Genomic DNA, 15,685 nt, shown 5'->3' on the forward strand with positions numbered 1-15,685 from the left:
AAGGTTACAGTTATGGTTATGTTTAGAGATAGGGTTAGGTTTTAGCTCAAGGCTTAGTGCTAGGGTAGGTCTAGGGATAGTGTTAGGTTTAGGTTTAGGGTTAGGGTTATAGTTAGGGCTATGGTTATGTCCAGGCCTAAGGCTACATTTAAGATCAGACCTGGGGCTTTTGCTAGTGGTAGGGCTACAGCTAAGGCTAGGGATAGCAATATCGAGCCTAGATTTAGGGATAAGGCTAGGCTAGGGTTTGGGTTAATTTTAAGCTTAGGGTTAGAACTATGGTTAGGGTTAGTGCTTGGTAAGAGTTAGGGCTAGTTAGTTCTAGATTAGGGCTAAGCCAAGGGCTTGGAATAGGGCTATGGTTAGGGCTAGGGTTAGACTGAAGCCTAGGGATAGGGCTAAGTTTAGGGCTAGGGTTATGTCTAGGGTTATGGGTAGGGAAACGGTAGGGTTAGGGCTAGGATTAGGGTTAGGGATAAGGTTAGGTTAGAGTTAGGGATAAGGTTACAATGATGGAAAGGGTTTGGGCTAGAGTTAGGGCTAGGTTTAGGGCATGGGCTACTGTTATGTGTTGGGTTAGCACTAGGACTAAGTCTGGGTCTAGGACTAGGTCTATGACTAGGTTTAGGACTAGGGTTAGGGCTAGTGTTAGGGTTAGGGCTAGGCCTATGTAAAGGTTTAGTAGTATGGTTAGGGCTAGGTCTACGTTTGTTTTAGGGTTAGGGTTAAGGTTAGGGTAAGGGTTGTGTTTAAGCCTAGGGCTAGCACTGGGACTAGGGCTAGGTTTAGGGCTAGGCTAGCATTGAACTGGATAGCTTGAAAACTATTGTTAGGGTTAGGGCTTTGGCTAAGCCTGGGGATAGGGATAGGGATAGGGCCTGGGTTAGGTTGTAAATTAGGCCTGGGGTTATGGATATGCTTCGTAAAAGGATTAAGAACAGGTTTAGGACTAACACTAAAGAAAGTTGGGGTTCCTTCTTGTGCATGCATGATGATGTGAGAGCTTAGCTTCTGCTGCTGCTGCTCCTGATCCAGCCACCTCCACTCACCATGCCTCCCTGCCATGAAACTGAGTATAGTAGCCACGGACCATGAGCTGACTGATGCCAGGAAGTCCTTCCCTTGCTCCGACGAATTGAACAAAAATACCAAGCACTTTCAAATATGCCAGTAGAGAAAGAAGAGCCAGTGGTTGACAAATGGAAATGAACCATTTTTAAGAAGTCTGTCCCCATGAACACTTACTTGGTATGCTTTGGTTTACATCAATTTACCTCCATACAGAAAACATTGCAGAGTGGCAAACTACTCACTATTTATGTCCAGCCAGCACAAAAACAGACCTCTGAATAGTCTGAAAACATAAAGAAAACTGTGTTTGATTATTTTGAAGAATTCTTTGCTATGGAATATTCTCTTCCTAAACTAGATAAAATCGCTATCCCTGATTTTGGCTCCAGTGACATGGAGATCTGGGGACTCATCACTTACTGAGAAACAAACATGCTTTGTGACCCAATCCAATCAGCCTCATCCAACCAAGAGGGTGGCCAATGTGATTGCCCATGAACTTGTACACCAGTGGTTTGGAAATATTGTGACCATGGACTGGTGGGATGACTTTTGGCTAAATGAAGGATTTGCTTCTTTCTTCAAGTTCTTGGGAGTAAATTATGCAGAAAAAGACTGCCAAATGCCTGAGAAGGTGTTGCTTGAGGATGTGTTACCTATGCAAGAAGATGATTTTTCAATGTCTTCACCAGTTGTTGTTACTGTGTCAACTCCTGCTGAAATAACTGCTGTGTTTGATAGAATATCATACAGCAAGGGAGATTCTATTCTAAGAATGCTTGAAGCCTGGATACCACCAGAGAATTTTCAAAAAGGTTTCCAGATTTACTTGAAAAGTTTTCAGTTCAAGAATGCAAAAACTTCAGACTCTTGGGACTCACTGGAAGAGGCAAGCAATCTACCAGTGAAAGAAGTGATGGATACCTAGACTATCAAGATGGTCTATCCTGTGCTTAATGTAGGCAAATTATCATACAGAAACACTTTCTGTTGGACTCAAAAGCTGATTTCTAAGCCACCATCTGCCTTGGGAAAGTGAACCTTTGTAGTGCATTGCCTGTGGAGAACAGAAGAGACTGTTGGATCCCCTGGAACTGGCATTACGGACAGTCATTAGCTGCCATGTGGGTGCTAGGATTCGAACCCTGGTCTTCTGCAAGAACAGTCAGTGTTTTTCACCACTGATCCGTGTCTCCAGCCCATAAATATATATATTAAAATCAGTAGGAGATGAACAAATAAGATGTTAAAACAGAAGTGAGCCTTCATTATTTTTCACTTTACCTTATAAATATTTTCATGCAACCAAAAAAATTTTTAAAAAAGAAATTTGAGGATAGGGTTGGTGTAAAATATAGGGCTAAGGCCAAGGCTTGTTTATGCCTAGGGTAGGGCAAGGATTATGGCAAGGGTTATGGCTAGGGCTAGTGTTATTTTTAAGATTCAGGTTAGGGGTAGGGTTAAGGCTAAGTTTACAGCTTGGGTTAGTGCTAGGACAGGTATAGATTTACTGTTAAGGTTGGGTTAGATTTATTGCTACATTTAGGGCTAGGTAAAGGGTTAAGCCAAGGTCTATGGCTATATTTAGGGCTAGGATTAGGTCTAGGTATGGTGTTAGTGTTAGGGCTAGGGTTAGGATTAGGATTACAGATATGTCTAGGACTAGGTCTAGGGTAAGGTTTAGGTGCAGAGTTAGGGATAGTTTGAGTGATAAAATTAGAATATGGGATAGGGTTAAGACTAGTTTGGAGTTAGGTAGGGCTAGGGCAGAGGGACAGAGATGGACTTGGATAGGGGGTACAAAGACTTGCTGATATGGACTAACCAATGTCACTCATGTGTCCCTGTGAGAAAATGGTTAAAGGCACCTGTGCTAGAGGGCTCACCCAATGTCTCCAAATTGGCCAAAGCACCTATTCTTGGCTCTTCTGGGGCCTGAATCTCCGTAAGAATGTAAACCACTGGTGAGTATCCTTCTCTGTCCTGTGACTCTAGACAAGCGAGGAAGTACAGGTTGCCAGTGGTCTGTAGTTACCAGGTAACAGGAATTCCGAGTTCTCTTTCAATTGATGTCACTTCCTGGGGTCCTCTGACTTCAGCCCCTTCTCCACTATGAAGATTCTCTAAGGCTACCTGGGCTGCTGACTGTCCTCCTTCCCCCTGTCCCTGTGGACAAGGGGCACAGTTCCATCAGAATACCCATGACACCACACCCATCACACTGACCTGGCAGGCCTTGCTTCAGAAGCCCCTCAGTTCTGAGAAAGCAGAGCTGGTTTCCAACCCACCATGTACATACCTCACCACAGGCAAATAAGTTTCCTCCTGTGGTCTCCCCACCTTCTCTACCTGCTTCCAGGATATCATTCTAGTGTGTATTTTCTACCATGTCGTCAAGTATATATGAACATAGATTCCTGTGTTACCCAGCAGCCCCAGGGCCCATTTTACCCGAGGTGAATACACAAACATGCACACACCCATTTATCTACATGCTTACAAGTGCACAACAGGGCAACTGTTCACAAGACCCCAATAACTGTTGAGTGCAGAATGGTTTTGAGTTGAATTCAGTGTTAGGCTTAGGCTCCTATTCAGCCTGGTTAAGTTTTGGTTAGAATGGGGTATCACATGGAACAAATCATATCCAGTCCTGTTCAATTTTACCTTTCACTTAGATATGCAGGTCGGGTCCCTCCTCTGTTTATCCATGCTTTGTAGTATTTATTCCCTTTTGACAGGTGGTTATGAGTCACCACCTGGTTGAGAACTGAACCTGGGAACTCTGCAAGTATAGCATGTGTTCTTATGTATTGCATCACCTCTGCAGCTGCAATGTCTGTTGTCTGAATCTAGCTAATGTTTGCCACTTTGTTGTTGAAGCAGTATCATGCACACACATAGTCTTGGGTTATGGTTAGGTCTGGCATTGTGGTTTGGCCTAGTTTTAGGGCTAAGTTTAGGCATAAGTATAGAGTTTCAATAAGGTTTGGGCTAGGGTTAGAGCTAGGGCTAGGATTGGGGTTACAGATAGGGTTAGTGCTAGGTTTGGGGCTAGTTTTAGGGTTAAATCTAAGGCTGTGGCTAGGGTTAGTTCTAGGTTTAAGGGAGGATGATGGTTAAGGTTAGAGTTAGGACTTGGGCAAGGCTATGGTAGGGTTAGGTTTAAGGTTAGTTATAGTGCTAGTATTAGATCTAGGTCTTGGGTCTAGTGTTATAGCTACTGTAAGGACTAATGCTAAGTCTATAGCTAGGGGCAGGCCTAGAGCTAGGTCTAGGGCTAGGGCTAGTTCAAGAATTAGGCCTCATGACAAGGCTTTGAATATGTCTAGGCCTAGATCTAGGGTAAGAGTTAGGTGTACTTTTAGGTTTAGGCTTCGTGTTAGGACACAGATTGGTGCTAAGGCTAGTGGCTAGTGCTAGGATTAGGGCTAGGTTAGTTATAGGATTAGTGTTAGAATTGGGCTTAGGTTTAGGGTTAGAGTTAGGACTAGGGCTAGGGCAAGGTTCAGGATTAGGGATAGTTATTGCTAGGGTTAGGGCTACAAGTAAGTCTAGAAGTAGGCCTACATTTAAGGATAGTTTAGAGTTAAGGTAAGTTTAGAGTTAGGGCTATGTTTAGGGCTATTTCTAGGTTAGGGTTAGTGAGAGGGCTAGGGCTAGGTTTAGGTTTAGTTTTAGGGAAGTGATTGGATCTAGGGCTTATGCCTATCTCTATGGCTATGGTTAGGGTTAAGGTTAAGGATTTGTTCAGTGCGAGGGTGTAGGTTAGGGAGGGCACTAATTCTAGGTCTAAAATTAGGGGTAGGGTTAACGTTAGGGTATGTTTAAGGCTAGGGCCAGTCCTAGGGTTAATTCTAGGTTTAGTGCTAAGTTTAAGGCTCAGTTTAAGACTAGAATTATTCCTATGACAGTGGCTAAGCCTAGGTCTAGGTTTAGCAGCTGGGTGAGTTCTATGACTAGGGTTAGGATAGGGTTAGGCTCAGGTCAGTTTCAGGGTAAGTTTATGTATAGGGTTATGTTTAGGGTTAGGGTTATTTCTAGGGTTAGGGCTAGGGCTAGGCAAAAGGATAGGGCTAGGTCTATGGTTCAGTCTCCTGTTAGGTATTGGAATAGGATTATTTTTATTGTTAGAGTTAGGGCTAGTGTTATGGCTAGAGTCAGGCCTGTGATTAGAGCTAGTTCAAGGGTTAGGGTTAGAGTTAGGGCTGGGTTTATGGATAGATATAAGAATATGTTTAGTGCTCTGGTTAAGGATAGATTTAAGGCTAGCATTAGGGAAGGTGAGGATATGGTTGGGGCTATGTCTAGATACATACATCCATTTTTTCCATTTCATTTCCATTGTACTCAATCCTTAGATAGAACTATAGTGTTCACTAAGGGAAAGCAAGCAGTTACACACTTAGGTTACATAAAATCTTCTTAAAACCTTGATTGAACTGTTTGGATGAGCTTTCTTCCTTTGGGGTGAAGAGGGACATATGAAACACAGTCATTGCTTTCATTTAATTTCCTTTGTTCTCAATGCTTAGGTACAACTATATTGTTTATTAAAGGAAAGCAAACCATTATACACTGAATTGACATGTTATCTTTCATAACACCTTGCATGAACTGGTATGTGCATCTTTCTTCCTTTGAAGTGAGGAGGAAGGTGTGGTAGACACAGTCATTTCTTCCATTTCATTTCCTTTGTACTCCATGTTACAATAGAACTACATTGTCTACCACTGCAATGGAAACAGTTATAAACTGGGGTGTTTTGTCATCTTCACTAACATTTTGAAAGAACTACTTGCCAAAGTTTTCTTCCTTAGTAGTGATATGGATTGTATGGTACACATAGCTGTTCTGAATATTTCTTATCCTTTGTAGTCAATGCTTAGATAAAACTGTAGTAATCATTAAGAAAAAGTAGTTACAAATGGAACTATGCCTAGCCTTATCCTAGCCCTAAACTTAGACCTAAATCTATCCCTAAACAAACCCTTATCCCTAGGCCTAAGTCTAGTCCTGGCACTAACCAGATGGGGCCCTATTAGAAGCCCTAGTCCTAGTCCTAAACAAGGCACTGAACCCAAATCTAACCCTAACTATAATCTTAGTCCTAGCCCTAGTCCTACCCTTAGGCCTAGATCAAACCCTAACCCTAACCCTAAACCTAGTCCTAACACAAGACCTAACCATAAATCTAATCATACCCCTAATTCTAGCCATAGCCCTAAACCTGACCCTAACCTTATCCCCAACCCTATATCTAACCCTAGCACTTACCCTATTCCTAACTCTAGCCCTAACCATAGGATAGCCCTAGGCCTGACCTTAGACATAGTGCAGGTCCTAACCCTAGCTCTAGCCCTAGAGTTAGCCCTAAGCCTAGCTGTCTTCTTAGCCCTAGACATAGAATTAACTATGACCCTAGCCCTAAGACTAACCCTATTCCATACCCTTGCTGTAGGTCTATACCTAGATCTTACCTACATTTAAACTTAGCTCTAATCCTAACCTTAGCCCTTACTCTAGTGTATTCCTAACCTAACCCTAAACCTAAACCTAACCCTAACACTAAGACTGTCACTAAACCTAAACTTAACACTAGCCCTGATCATAGCCAGAGCCCTAGGTCTAAATATTGACCCAGCCCTAGCCCAAATTCTAGATCAAACACTAACCCTAACCCTAACCCTAACCCTAAACTTAAACCTAACTCTAAACCCTGCCCTCACTCTAGCCTTAATCCTAGCTCTAACCTAATCACTATCTTAACCTAACTCTAATCCTATCCCTAACCCTAAACCTCAGTCTAAACCTAACCTTACCTCTAGCCCTAGCCCTAGTTCTAACAGTAACCATAACACTAACACTACTCCCAGCCCTGTTGCTAACCTTAGATCTGAATATTTCCCTAGCCAAACCCATAAACTGAGACAAAACCATCACCCTACACCTAATGATAACTTAAACTATAATTGTAGCCCTAACCTTCCCCTAGGCATATCTGAACCTTACCACTAACAATAGCCCTAACCCAATCCACAATCCAAACCATAGTCATAGACTTAAACATAACCCTAGACGTAGCTTTAGACCTTAACCTAGACCTAGACCTAGCACTAGCCCTAACCCTGGCCTTAACAAAAACCTTAGTCCTACTTTAAGTCATAGCAATAGTCCTAACCCTAGCCGTAACCCTCACTCTAACCTTAACCTTAACCCTAACCCTAACATTAACCCTAACAATAAACCTAGTTCTAACCCTAGTTCTTCCCCAGGCCCTATCCCTTTCCCTATCCTTAGCTTAGCCCTTGTCCTAGCCCTAAACCCAGCCCTATCTCCTAACTGTAACCCTTACTTAACCCTAAACCTAAGAGTAGTCTGTCCTCGTCTTATCCCTAAACCTAGGACTAAACCTAGCCCTAGTCCTAGGCCTAGAGTTAGCCAAATCCCTGTACTTAACCTTAGTCCTCACTTGAGCCCTAAATCAAGCTCTAACAAGGGCCCTAGCACTATCCCTAACCCTAGTCCTAGCCCCTAGACAAGATGCTAATGTAATCCTAACCTAGGCAAAAGTCTAGCCCTAACCCTAGCACTACTTTTAGCCCTAAACCCAGCACTCACCTTAACCATAACCCTAAACCTAAAACTAAGTGGACTCCTAACTCTAGGCCTAATTATAACCATAAACCTAGTCTTAGATCTAACCCTAGTCCTAGACCTAGCTGTAACCCCCACCATAACCCTACCCCTACCCTTTCCCTAAACCTAGGTCTAATCCTAGCCCTAGCCCTAACACTAATCCTAGCTGTAACTCTAACCATAAGCCTAAACATAGCCCTTGCCCTAGCCATAGCCTTAGCCCTAAATCTAACAGTAAACTTAAGCCTAATCCTAATACTAACACTAGGCCTAACCTAAACCTAACCCTACCATAGCCCTAACCTACCATAGATAACCTAATCTACCATAGATTTAGGTTATCGTAAACCTAAATCTACCCTAGCTCTTACTCAATACCTAACCCGAGCCATAGTCCTTGCCCAGACCCCAACCCTAGTCCCTGCAATATCCATAATCCTAGCCCTAATCCTAGCCCTAGCCCTCACTGAAAGTTAGAACTAACCCTAGGCCTAGACATAGTACTAATCTTAGCAATAATCCTAGTCATAATCCTAAACCTAGCTCTCAATTCAGCCTTAACCATATCCCTAAACCTAGACCTGATCCTAGCCTTAGCTGTAGCCCTAATGTTAGGCCTAACCCTAGTCCTAGTCCGAAATCTAACCTTGACCTAGCCCTAAACCTAGATCTAACTCTAGTCCTAAGCCTAGCCCTATCCCTATGCCTAAATCTATCCCTAGCCTTAACCACAGCCCTAATCCAAGCCCTAGGCCTAACCCTAACCCTAACCCTAACACGAGCCCTAACTCTGACCTAGCCCTAGCACTAACAATAGCCCTAATTCTAACCCTAAAATGAACCCAGGCCCTATCTTAGCCCTACCACTAATCCTAGGCCTATCTCTAGCCCTAGCCATAGCCCTAAACTTAGCAATAACCCTAGGCCTAACCTAAACCTAGCCATAGGCCGAGCCCTAGCCTTGGACACAACTCTAACCCTAACTCTAAGCATAAAGCTAACATTACCCCTAATCCTATCCTAACACTAAGCCTTGTACTAGGCTTAGCCCCTCTACCTAAACCTATCCCTAACCCTAATTCTAACCCTAACCCTAACCCTAACCTACAATCTAAACCCAGCCCAAAATCTGGCTCTGACCTTAGCCCTAGTCCTATCCCCACCTTCCTTTAGTGCTAGCACTGAACATGTTCCTAGCCCTAGTACTAAGCATAGACATAAACCTAGGCCTAACCCTAGCCCTACCCCTATCACTTGCCCCCAGCACTAGACCTAATACTGTCTCTAAACTGAAGCCTAGTCCCAGCCCAAGGCATATCTGTAGCCCTACACTAACTCTAAACCTGACTCTAACCCTAAGAATAAATCTAGCCCTAACCAAAGTTCTAGTCCAGACCCTTCCTCTATCCCTGTCCCTAGGCTTAATTATAACCCTATCATTCAGTTTGAACCCTAACCCAAACCTAACCCTAGCCCTAGCCCTAGCCATGACACTAACCCTACCCTACCTTAACCCTAGCCTTAACCATAGTCCTAACCCTAAACCTAACACTAAACCTAACCCTAAAACTAACAAAAAAGTTAGACCTAACCCCAGCCCTAAACATAGGCACAGCCCTAGGCATAACCCTTGACTTACCCTAACCTGAGTCCTAGCCCTCATACTAGCCCTATCCATAGACCTAACTCTATTCCCAATGGGAAATCTAACCTAACCCAAATCTAACTATACTCTTAAGCTTAACTAACCCTAACCCTAAGAAAGTTAGTTTTTTAACAAAGTTAAGACAGAACCTGTAGTGTATGTGTTTGTGTGGAATCTATTGCCAAATATTCATCTGATTAGGGATTATTATCTAAAATACATGAATAAGTCAAAGAGCTTAAAAGTAACAAATCTTCCATGAAAAAACAGGAAGTGAATTAAAAGACAGTTCTCTAAAGAAGAATACAAATGGGCAATAAATACACAAAAAAATGATCCTGACTGCTTCTCATACAATGATTGCTCATTTACCTTTATTATTTATTTTTATTTATTTATTTTCTTATTTATATATTTGTTTATTCATTTTTGTCTTCTTGAGACAGGGTCTCCTTGTAACCACAGCTGGCCTGGGACTCTGTATGTAGACCAGCCTGCCTTCAAACTCACAGAGATCCACCTACCTCTGCTTCCCAAGTGCTGAGATTAAAGGTGTGCACTACTACATCCTGATCATTTGCACTTCTTTGATTCAGGCCTATATCATTTTTCTATTTATAATCTATTTCTTGTTCTTTCACAATATATCACATACAAGTATTAGAAAACAAAGAAAGAAAATGCAAAAAATGTACATAAAATTGTTCAACCCCCTAAGCCATCTGGGAAATGAAAACTCAAACTGCATCCATGGCTGAAAAGAGGGCTTAGTTTCTAAAAGCACTTGCTCTGCAATCATGAGGACCAGATATCAGATTCTAGGATACAAATAATACGTCAGCATTCCTCACAATTGCTCCTAACCCCAGCTCTGAGGGGAATGGAGACAGGAGGCTCTGTGTCTTGCTGACTTCCAGACTACCTAAGAAAACAGGACCTCATGAGTTTTGCTTTTTGCCTCTGAGTTTACACTTGCCCTTGGTTTATTCAGAGTCAAACACACAGTATTTCAAATTTGAGATCTGCACTGAATGGATGTATATCTATATCTAGAATCTCTCTTGAAAGTCTACCAATGAAAGTGTCATTAATGAGAACTTCCATTACATCTATTGAGTGATTAAGGACAGACTTCCCCAAGCTCAAACACCAAATAGTGCACACCCACATGAAGAAAAAAAAGTTAACAGCAAGCATCAGAATCAAAGTGTATCTAGAGCTCATATTGTAAACAATATGCAAATTGCTTAGTAAAATTTAGTAAAGATGAAGAAGAAAGGTAAGTTTGGGAGACACAAAGGAGAATTTAAAAACTATACTCAAAATCTATAGTCAAAAATATATTCAAAAATCTAGAAATGAATACATGAGACAAATACAGAAATCTTTGATCATGGGGGGAAAATGACACAATTTGAAACACATAATCCTGTTCTGAAATGTTGGCAGCTACCCAAACATTGCCCAGCACACTTGCATACAGTAGGACATAACATCAGCAGATTCTGCTTATGTCCTCCTCTCACAGGAATAGAGCACATCTTCTGGAAATCCCCAAATGCCTCTGCCATTCATTTCTATGCTAAAGTTTGATTCTAATACTGACTGTATTTATTCAAGTGAAAAAGAATCAATGGGAAGACAAATATCTGTTTTCAGATCTCTCGTTCCTGTTACTGATTTAAGCTCCAGAAAGCATGGAGCACCACTACCACAAAATGATGATGCACAGTTCACTTAAAAGAGCAACTAAATTTTTAAATGAAAAGTCTGCACATAAAAATTCATGAAGGTAGAAGAGAGAGTATCTGGGAGGAAGAACAGTTAGTGGTAGTGGGAAGGGGATGGACAGGATAAAGGGGGAGGACATAATCATAGCACATTGTACACATGTGTGAAACTGACAAAAATAAAAACAAAGTCTACTCTGGCATGAAAGGCATGAACACCAGTGGACAGTCAGCAAAGGCTTTAGGAGTTCCATGGTAATAGGGAAAACCTTACCAGGCCCCTAAAGGGACACACTGCTATGTCCCTGTCGTATCAAACTTGTATCAGTATTTTGGTTTGTGTCTATGTGACATTGCTGCACCTCATGCAGGTAAAACTATTGGAAGGAGGAACACCTATGATGGAACAAGGTAGAATGAGCCACCTCACAGCTGCCAGCACTGTAAATTTGAGTGTGCTTAGCAAGAAGATACAATAATCTCAGAATACACTAAATGTGGGAAGAATGCAACAAAGAAAAATGATTTTTTTTAATGTCCAGGCTGTGACTGGGATGATCACAACAGAAGACAGAATGCTGGCCTATTTTTCCATAGTTCTCATGCACCAGCTATGATCAAACATGAATAATAAATGAAAAAATACTGTTCACATAATCATTCTTCTGGGAGCCCTGTTGTGCATGAAGGGTCACAAACAAACCATTCTGAATACTTCCATTGTCATTGCTGAGTCTCCAAAAGCACCTGGCATAAGTCTGTCTGCACAAGAGGAGGGGAAGAGTCTGGAGCAAGAAGAAAAGCATCAGAGTGAGAATCATGGTCATGTCAGAAAGCTGAGCCTGAGAGGGCACAGAAAAGAAAGTGACATCCACATAAGTACAAAGGGTACAAAGCATGGTTTATTAATTTCCACACATGAAGAGTCCACTTACATTCTCTGATTACTTTCTGTTAGGGGACTCCACTCCCATGAGAAATCTAGGATTCTGTTGATTCATTGACTCAGCACCTGTGGCCTAAAATTCAGGAGACAAAAACAAAATTGAAAATATACTTGCAGACCATCTCTTCTAGCCTCAGGTGCCATGATTTCATCCTCATCTTTGCATGTCCCCAGGGAGCTGTATCACTAAGGGAGATTTGGTCCTAAGCCTTTTGCAACAAAAGCTCTGTATGAACGTTTGTAATCTGTCAGAAGATTGCGTCAGGGGTCTAAAGGTTGATCTGTGTTGAAGGGGCCTGAACCTGGCCATGTCAGAGGGCATGCTAAGGCACTGGGCATCATGTCCTGCAGTATCTAAATTAGGGAGGGGAGTCTCACATACTCAGTATCCATCAGGTTCATTGTGTGGCCCGTGCATGTCTGCACACTAGTCTCCTGTGCAGAATCTCCAACAGCTGTGTGCTTTATATATTACATAGAAAACTGAATGAACGACCACACGTAATCCACAAATGCCCAGTCACTCATTGTCAGTGTTGAAAGTAATTGACACATTTGAGCTTCGCAACATGATTCCCCTCCCTGTTCTGTAGTTCACATGGATCTGATGATCCTGTGCTATGTCTATTACATTTGTTTCTTTCATTGTCATGTTTATTTTAGAATTAAGAGTCAGCCCAATATTTACAGTCAAAATTTTAAGCTTTCACTTGATCAGTAATGAAATTGTTCATTATTGTTCCATTCTAGAACTCCAGGATGAGTGTGGGAGGAGCCTCCTTCCTGGGACCACAGAGAAATCTGGAGAAAGATGGGGTGCTATGCTTGGTGTGAGCAGGTGCCTGGCCTTAGAACTTGAGATAAGGCACGTCGGCAGGTCTTGAGTTATTTCAGAACCAGCTAATATTTTAAAACCAATGCTTTCCATTTATAAAATTTCTAGTTCTGATATGAAGTGTACTAGAAAGTGATATTAGCAGAAATATAATATTAAGAGGTAGTAATCAGACATGAGTGGAAAGAAAATTCACAATTCAAGACAGTTAAAAATTCCAGTTCACTTTCCTGTGTATGTAGATGTATTGGTAGCGTTTTAGATTATAATTAGAGATTATAGTTATTAATTTATTTAGCAAAGAAAATACTGGGTTATATAATGATGTCTTCATACAAATGAAGCACTATACTCTGTTCATATTCACTGCTCCATTACCCACATTCATCTCAGAACCATACCCACTCCTCTTCCATCCCCTAACAGCCCCTTTATATTTTCATGGAAAAAAATGTGTACTTCATGTATATTATATGCCTATATTTTTTTCCTAGTAAGATTAAAAACTTAACCTTTGACAAAGTCTTTACTGACACCTTTCAAATACAGTTAGTCAAAAAATAAAAAAATACAGAATATACCAGACAGTACCTCATACACTAGAAGTCAACAGGAGCCTTAAAAAAAATCCCCCTACCCACTAAATCTAAGAACTTAGTTTTAGTGGTGGACAGGATGCCCGCAAATGAATGAAAGCAACCCAGCAGAAAATTCAAAGGGAGTAAGTTCGGTAGAGAAAGGACCAGATTGTAAAATAACTTCATTTGTGACAGAGCTGGAGAAGGCAGGCCCAGGCGAGGCAGTGTCTCTTACTGTAACTGTCACCGTGTGTTCTTCCTCTAGCTTGCCCAATATCTTCAGTGCTGACTGGAGGTACTGCTGTGAAAAGTCATAGGGAGGGAAGGCATAGATCAGGCCGGTGCTGTCTCTGTCCTTGGACCCACCCACTGGCCACTGACTACCCCTGCAGCCTTCTCTGTTTCAAGTAGGAGACCAAGTTCCTGAGAAGCTGCCTCTGTAGGCCTGGCTCCACGGTGGGCAGGCCTTCAGTGCTAGGCCCACCGGGGGTTGCCTGGGTGGCTAGGAGCACTGCATAGTCATCGGCGCTCCCCTGACCGATGCGATGGGTGACCTCATCCAGCTTAGTCTAGTACACTCAAAGACGCAGGGCAATCTTCAGCTGGGTCAGCTTGCTGCTAGAAGTGTAGTCTTTGAGAGGACCACTGATTTCTCCCTGGTCCCCCTCTAGGATGTGCATAGATGTTGGGAAGCAGCTGTTTTTCAACACTAGAAGCCCATTCCAACCCACCGGCAGTATCTGCTGCATACTCTGAAAGAGTCTAAATTTTTGGTCTCATGTTTTGGGCTCTTCAAGAGCTGTCCTCAGTGGTTGGATGATTTTGCTTAGACTCTCTTATCCTCTTCCAATGGGAAGAGCCTGGAGCCTCGAGATTGTGGTGATGGAGGCCCCTCTTCTCAGCATCATGTCTGCTATTGCTAAGGGAGTTGCTCCTGCCTGACTTCTTTCTCCCTTCACTGGAGTGGTTCTCCTTGTGGCTGCGCTCTGGGGTGCATTCTGAGCCTCCTTCACACTTCTGTCCCAACCCATGATCCTGCTCCGTTCCTCTTACGGGGAGTGGGCTGTCCTCCTACAGTCACTCAAAAGGCTCTTCCCCTGATGTCTCTCTTCCCAGGACTTGGGCATGCCCGGTCCCCCTCTACCCCCAGTGTTCACTACTCGGTCTGTGCACTGAGCCGCTATAGCCATCTAGGCTATTTCTGAGGCTTGAACTTTTACTGAGGCTAATCCGGTCCCCTTCCAAAAAGGTCTGCTCTCAGTCAGAGTACAGAAGGTGTGTGGGGGTGCTAGTCCTCACCCTAAGGTCAGCATCCAGGTTTTGATCCCGAGTATATCAATCAGTGAGCACCTCATAATGCACAGGGAGAGCTGAGGGCTGGTATTGCTGGGGATAGCAAGTGTCCTCTGCTTTGGCAAAATCCAACCGCACCCTGGTCTGGACCACCCAGGGGAAAGCCCCTTAAGTTCACACAGGAGACTTGGGCTGCAGTCCAAGCTCTCATACTGGACTTACGCAAAGCCATATCCTTTGACGTGATCAATGGTGCAAATGCTCCCAAAGCAATCAAACTGTCTGGCCAGGGCTGCCAGTGAGATGTTAGGTCCCAGGCCACGCCCCTAGAGGCGGGTGGTGGAAGCCCTGCCATAGCTAGTCTTTATGGAGTTTCTGCCAATCACCCGGCCATCACAGCCACTTTAGCCCTGTGGGCCATGTCCAGGTTTCTGGTTCTTGAGGGAGAAATTGGCTGCCCTGACCTGACTGGCAGGCCTCGTGATGATCACCTCCTCAATGATGCCATACTTCTCCAAGGCGCATTGAAGCTCCACCTCAGACACACTGTGGTCCAGGATCCCATGAAGATGTTTCTCGTGGCTCGCTGGTCCTGCTTAGGCACCAGGTCCTCCTTGCACACGGCTGGGTAGCCGGGTCTCTGTGGTTGTCCTGCAGCCCTGAGATCTGAAGAGAAGGGAGACTGTAGACAACCAGGTAGTTCTGAGTGAATGAATTTGGGGCCAAGGCAATAGGTCTTAAGTAAAGAAGGATAAAGGAAATATGTTTGTGCCATGGTCTGTTTCAGTAGAAATTATAGTAATTTCCTCAATATGTGTCCTGTAGTTAATGTCAAATGACTTTTGTTTTACTAAATACAAATATATCATCATTTATTTAATTATTCCATGTGTCCTATGACTGATTACTTGAAAATACTAGAGTTTTTAGCTGAAATTTAACATTTTG

General features: G+C 42.9%; 2 pseudogenes; one reads left to right on the forward strand and one right to left on the reverse strand.

The window, feature by feature from the left end:
- The first annotated feature begins 1,063 nt into the window (after nt 1–1,063).
- Nucleotides 1,064–2,110, forward strand: LOC103728948 (annotated as a pseudogene).
- An 11,416-nt stretch (nt 2,111–13,526) lies between these two features.
- Nucleotides 13,527–15,512, reverse strand: LOC103728949 (annotated as a pseudogene).
- Between the last annotated feature and the right edge of the window lie 173 nt (nt 15,513–15,685).

The sequence above is a fragment of the Nannospalax galili genome, unplaced genomic scaffold (genome assembly GCF_000622305.1).
Source record: "Nannospalax galili isolate Female #2095 unplaced genomic scaffold, S.galili_v1.0 scaffold832, whole genome shotgun sequence".
Lineage (NCBI taxonomy): Eukaryota > Metazoa > Chordata > Mammalia > Rodentia > Spalacidae > Nannospalax > Nannospalax galili.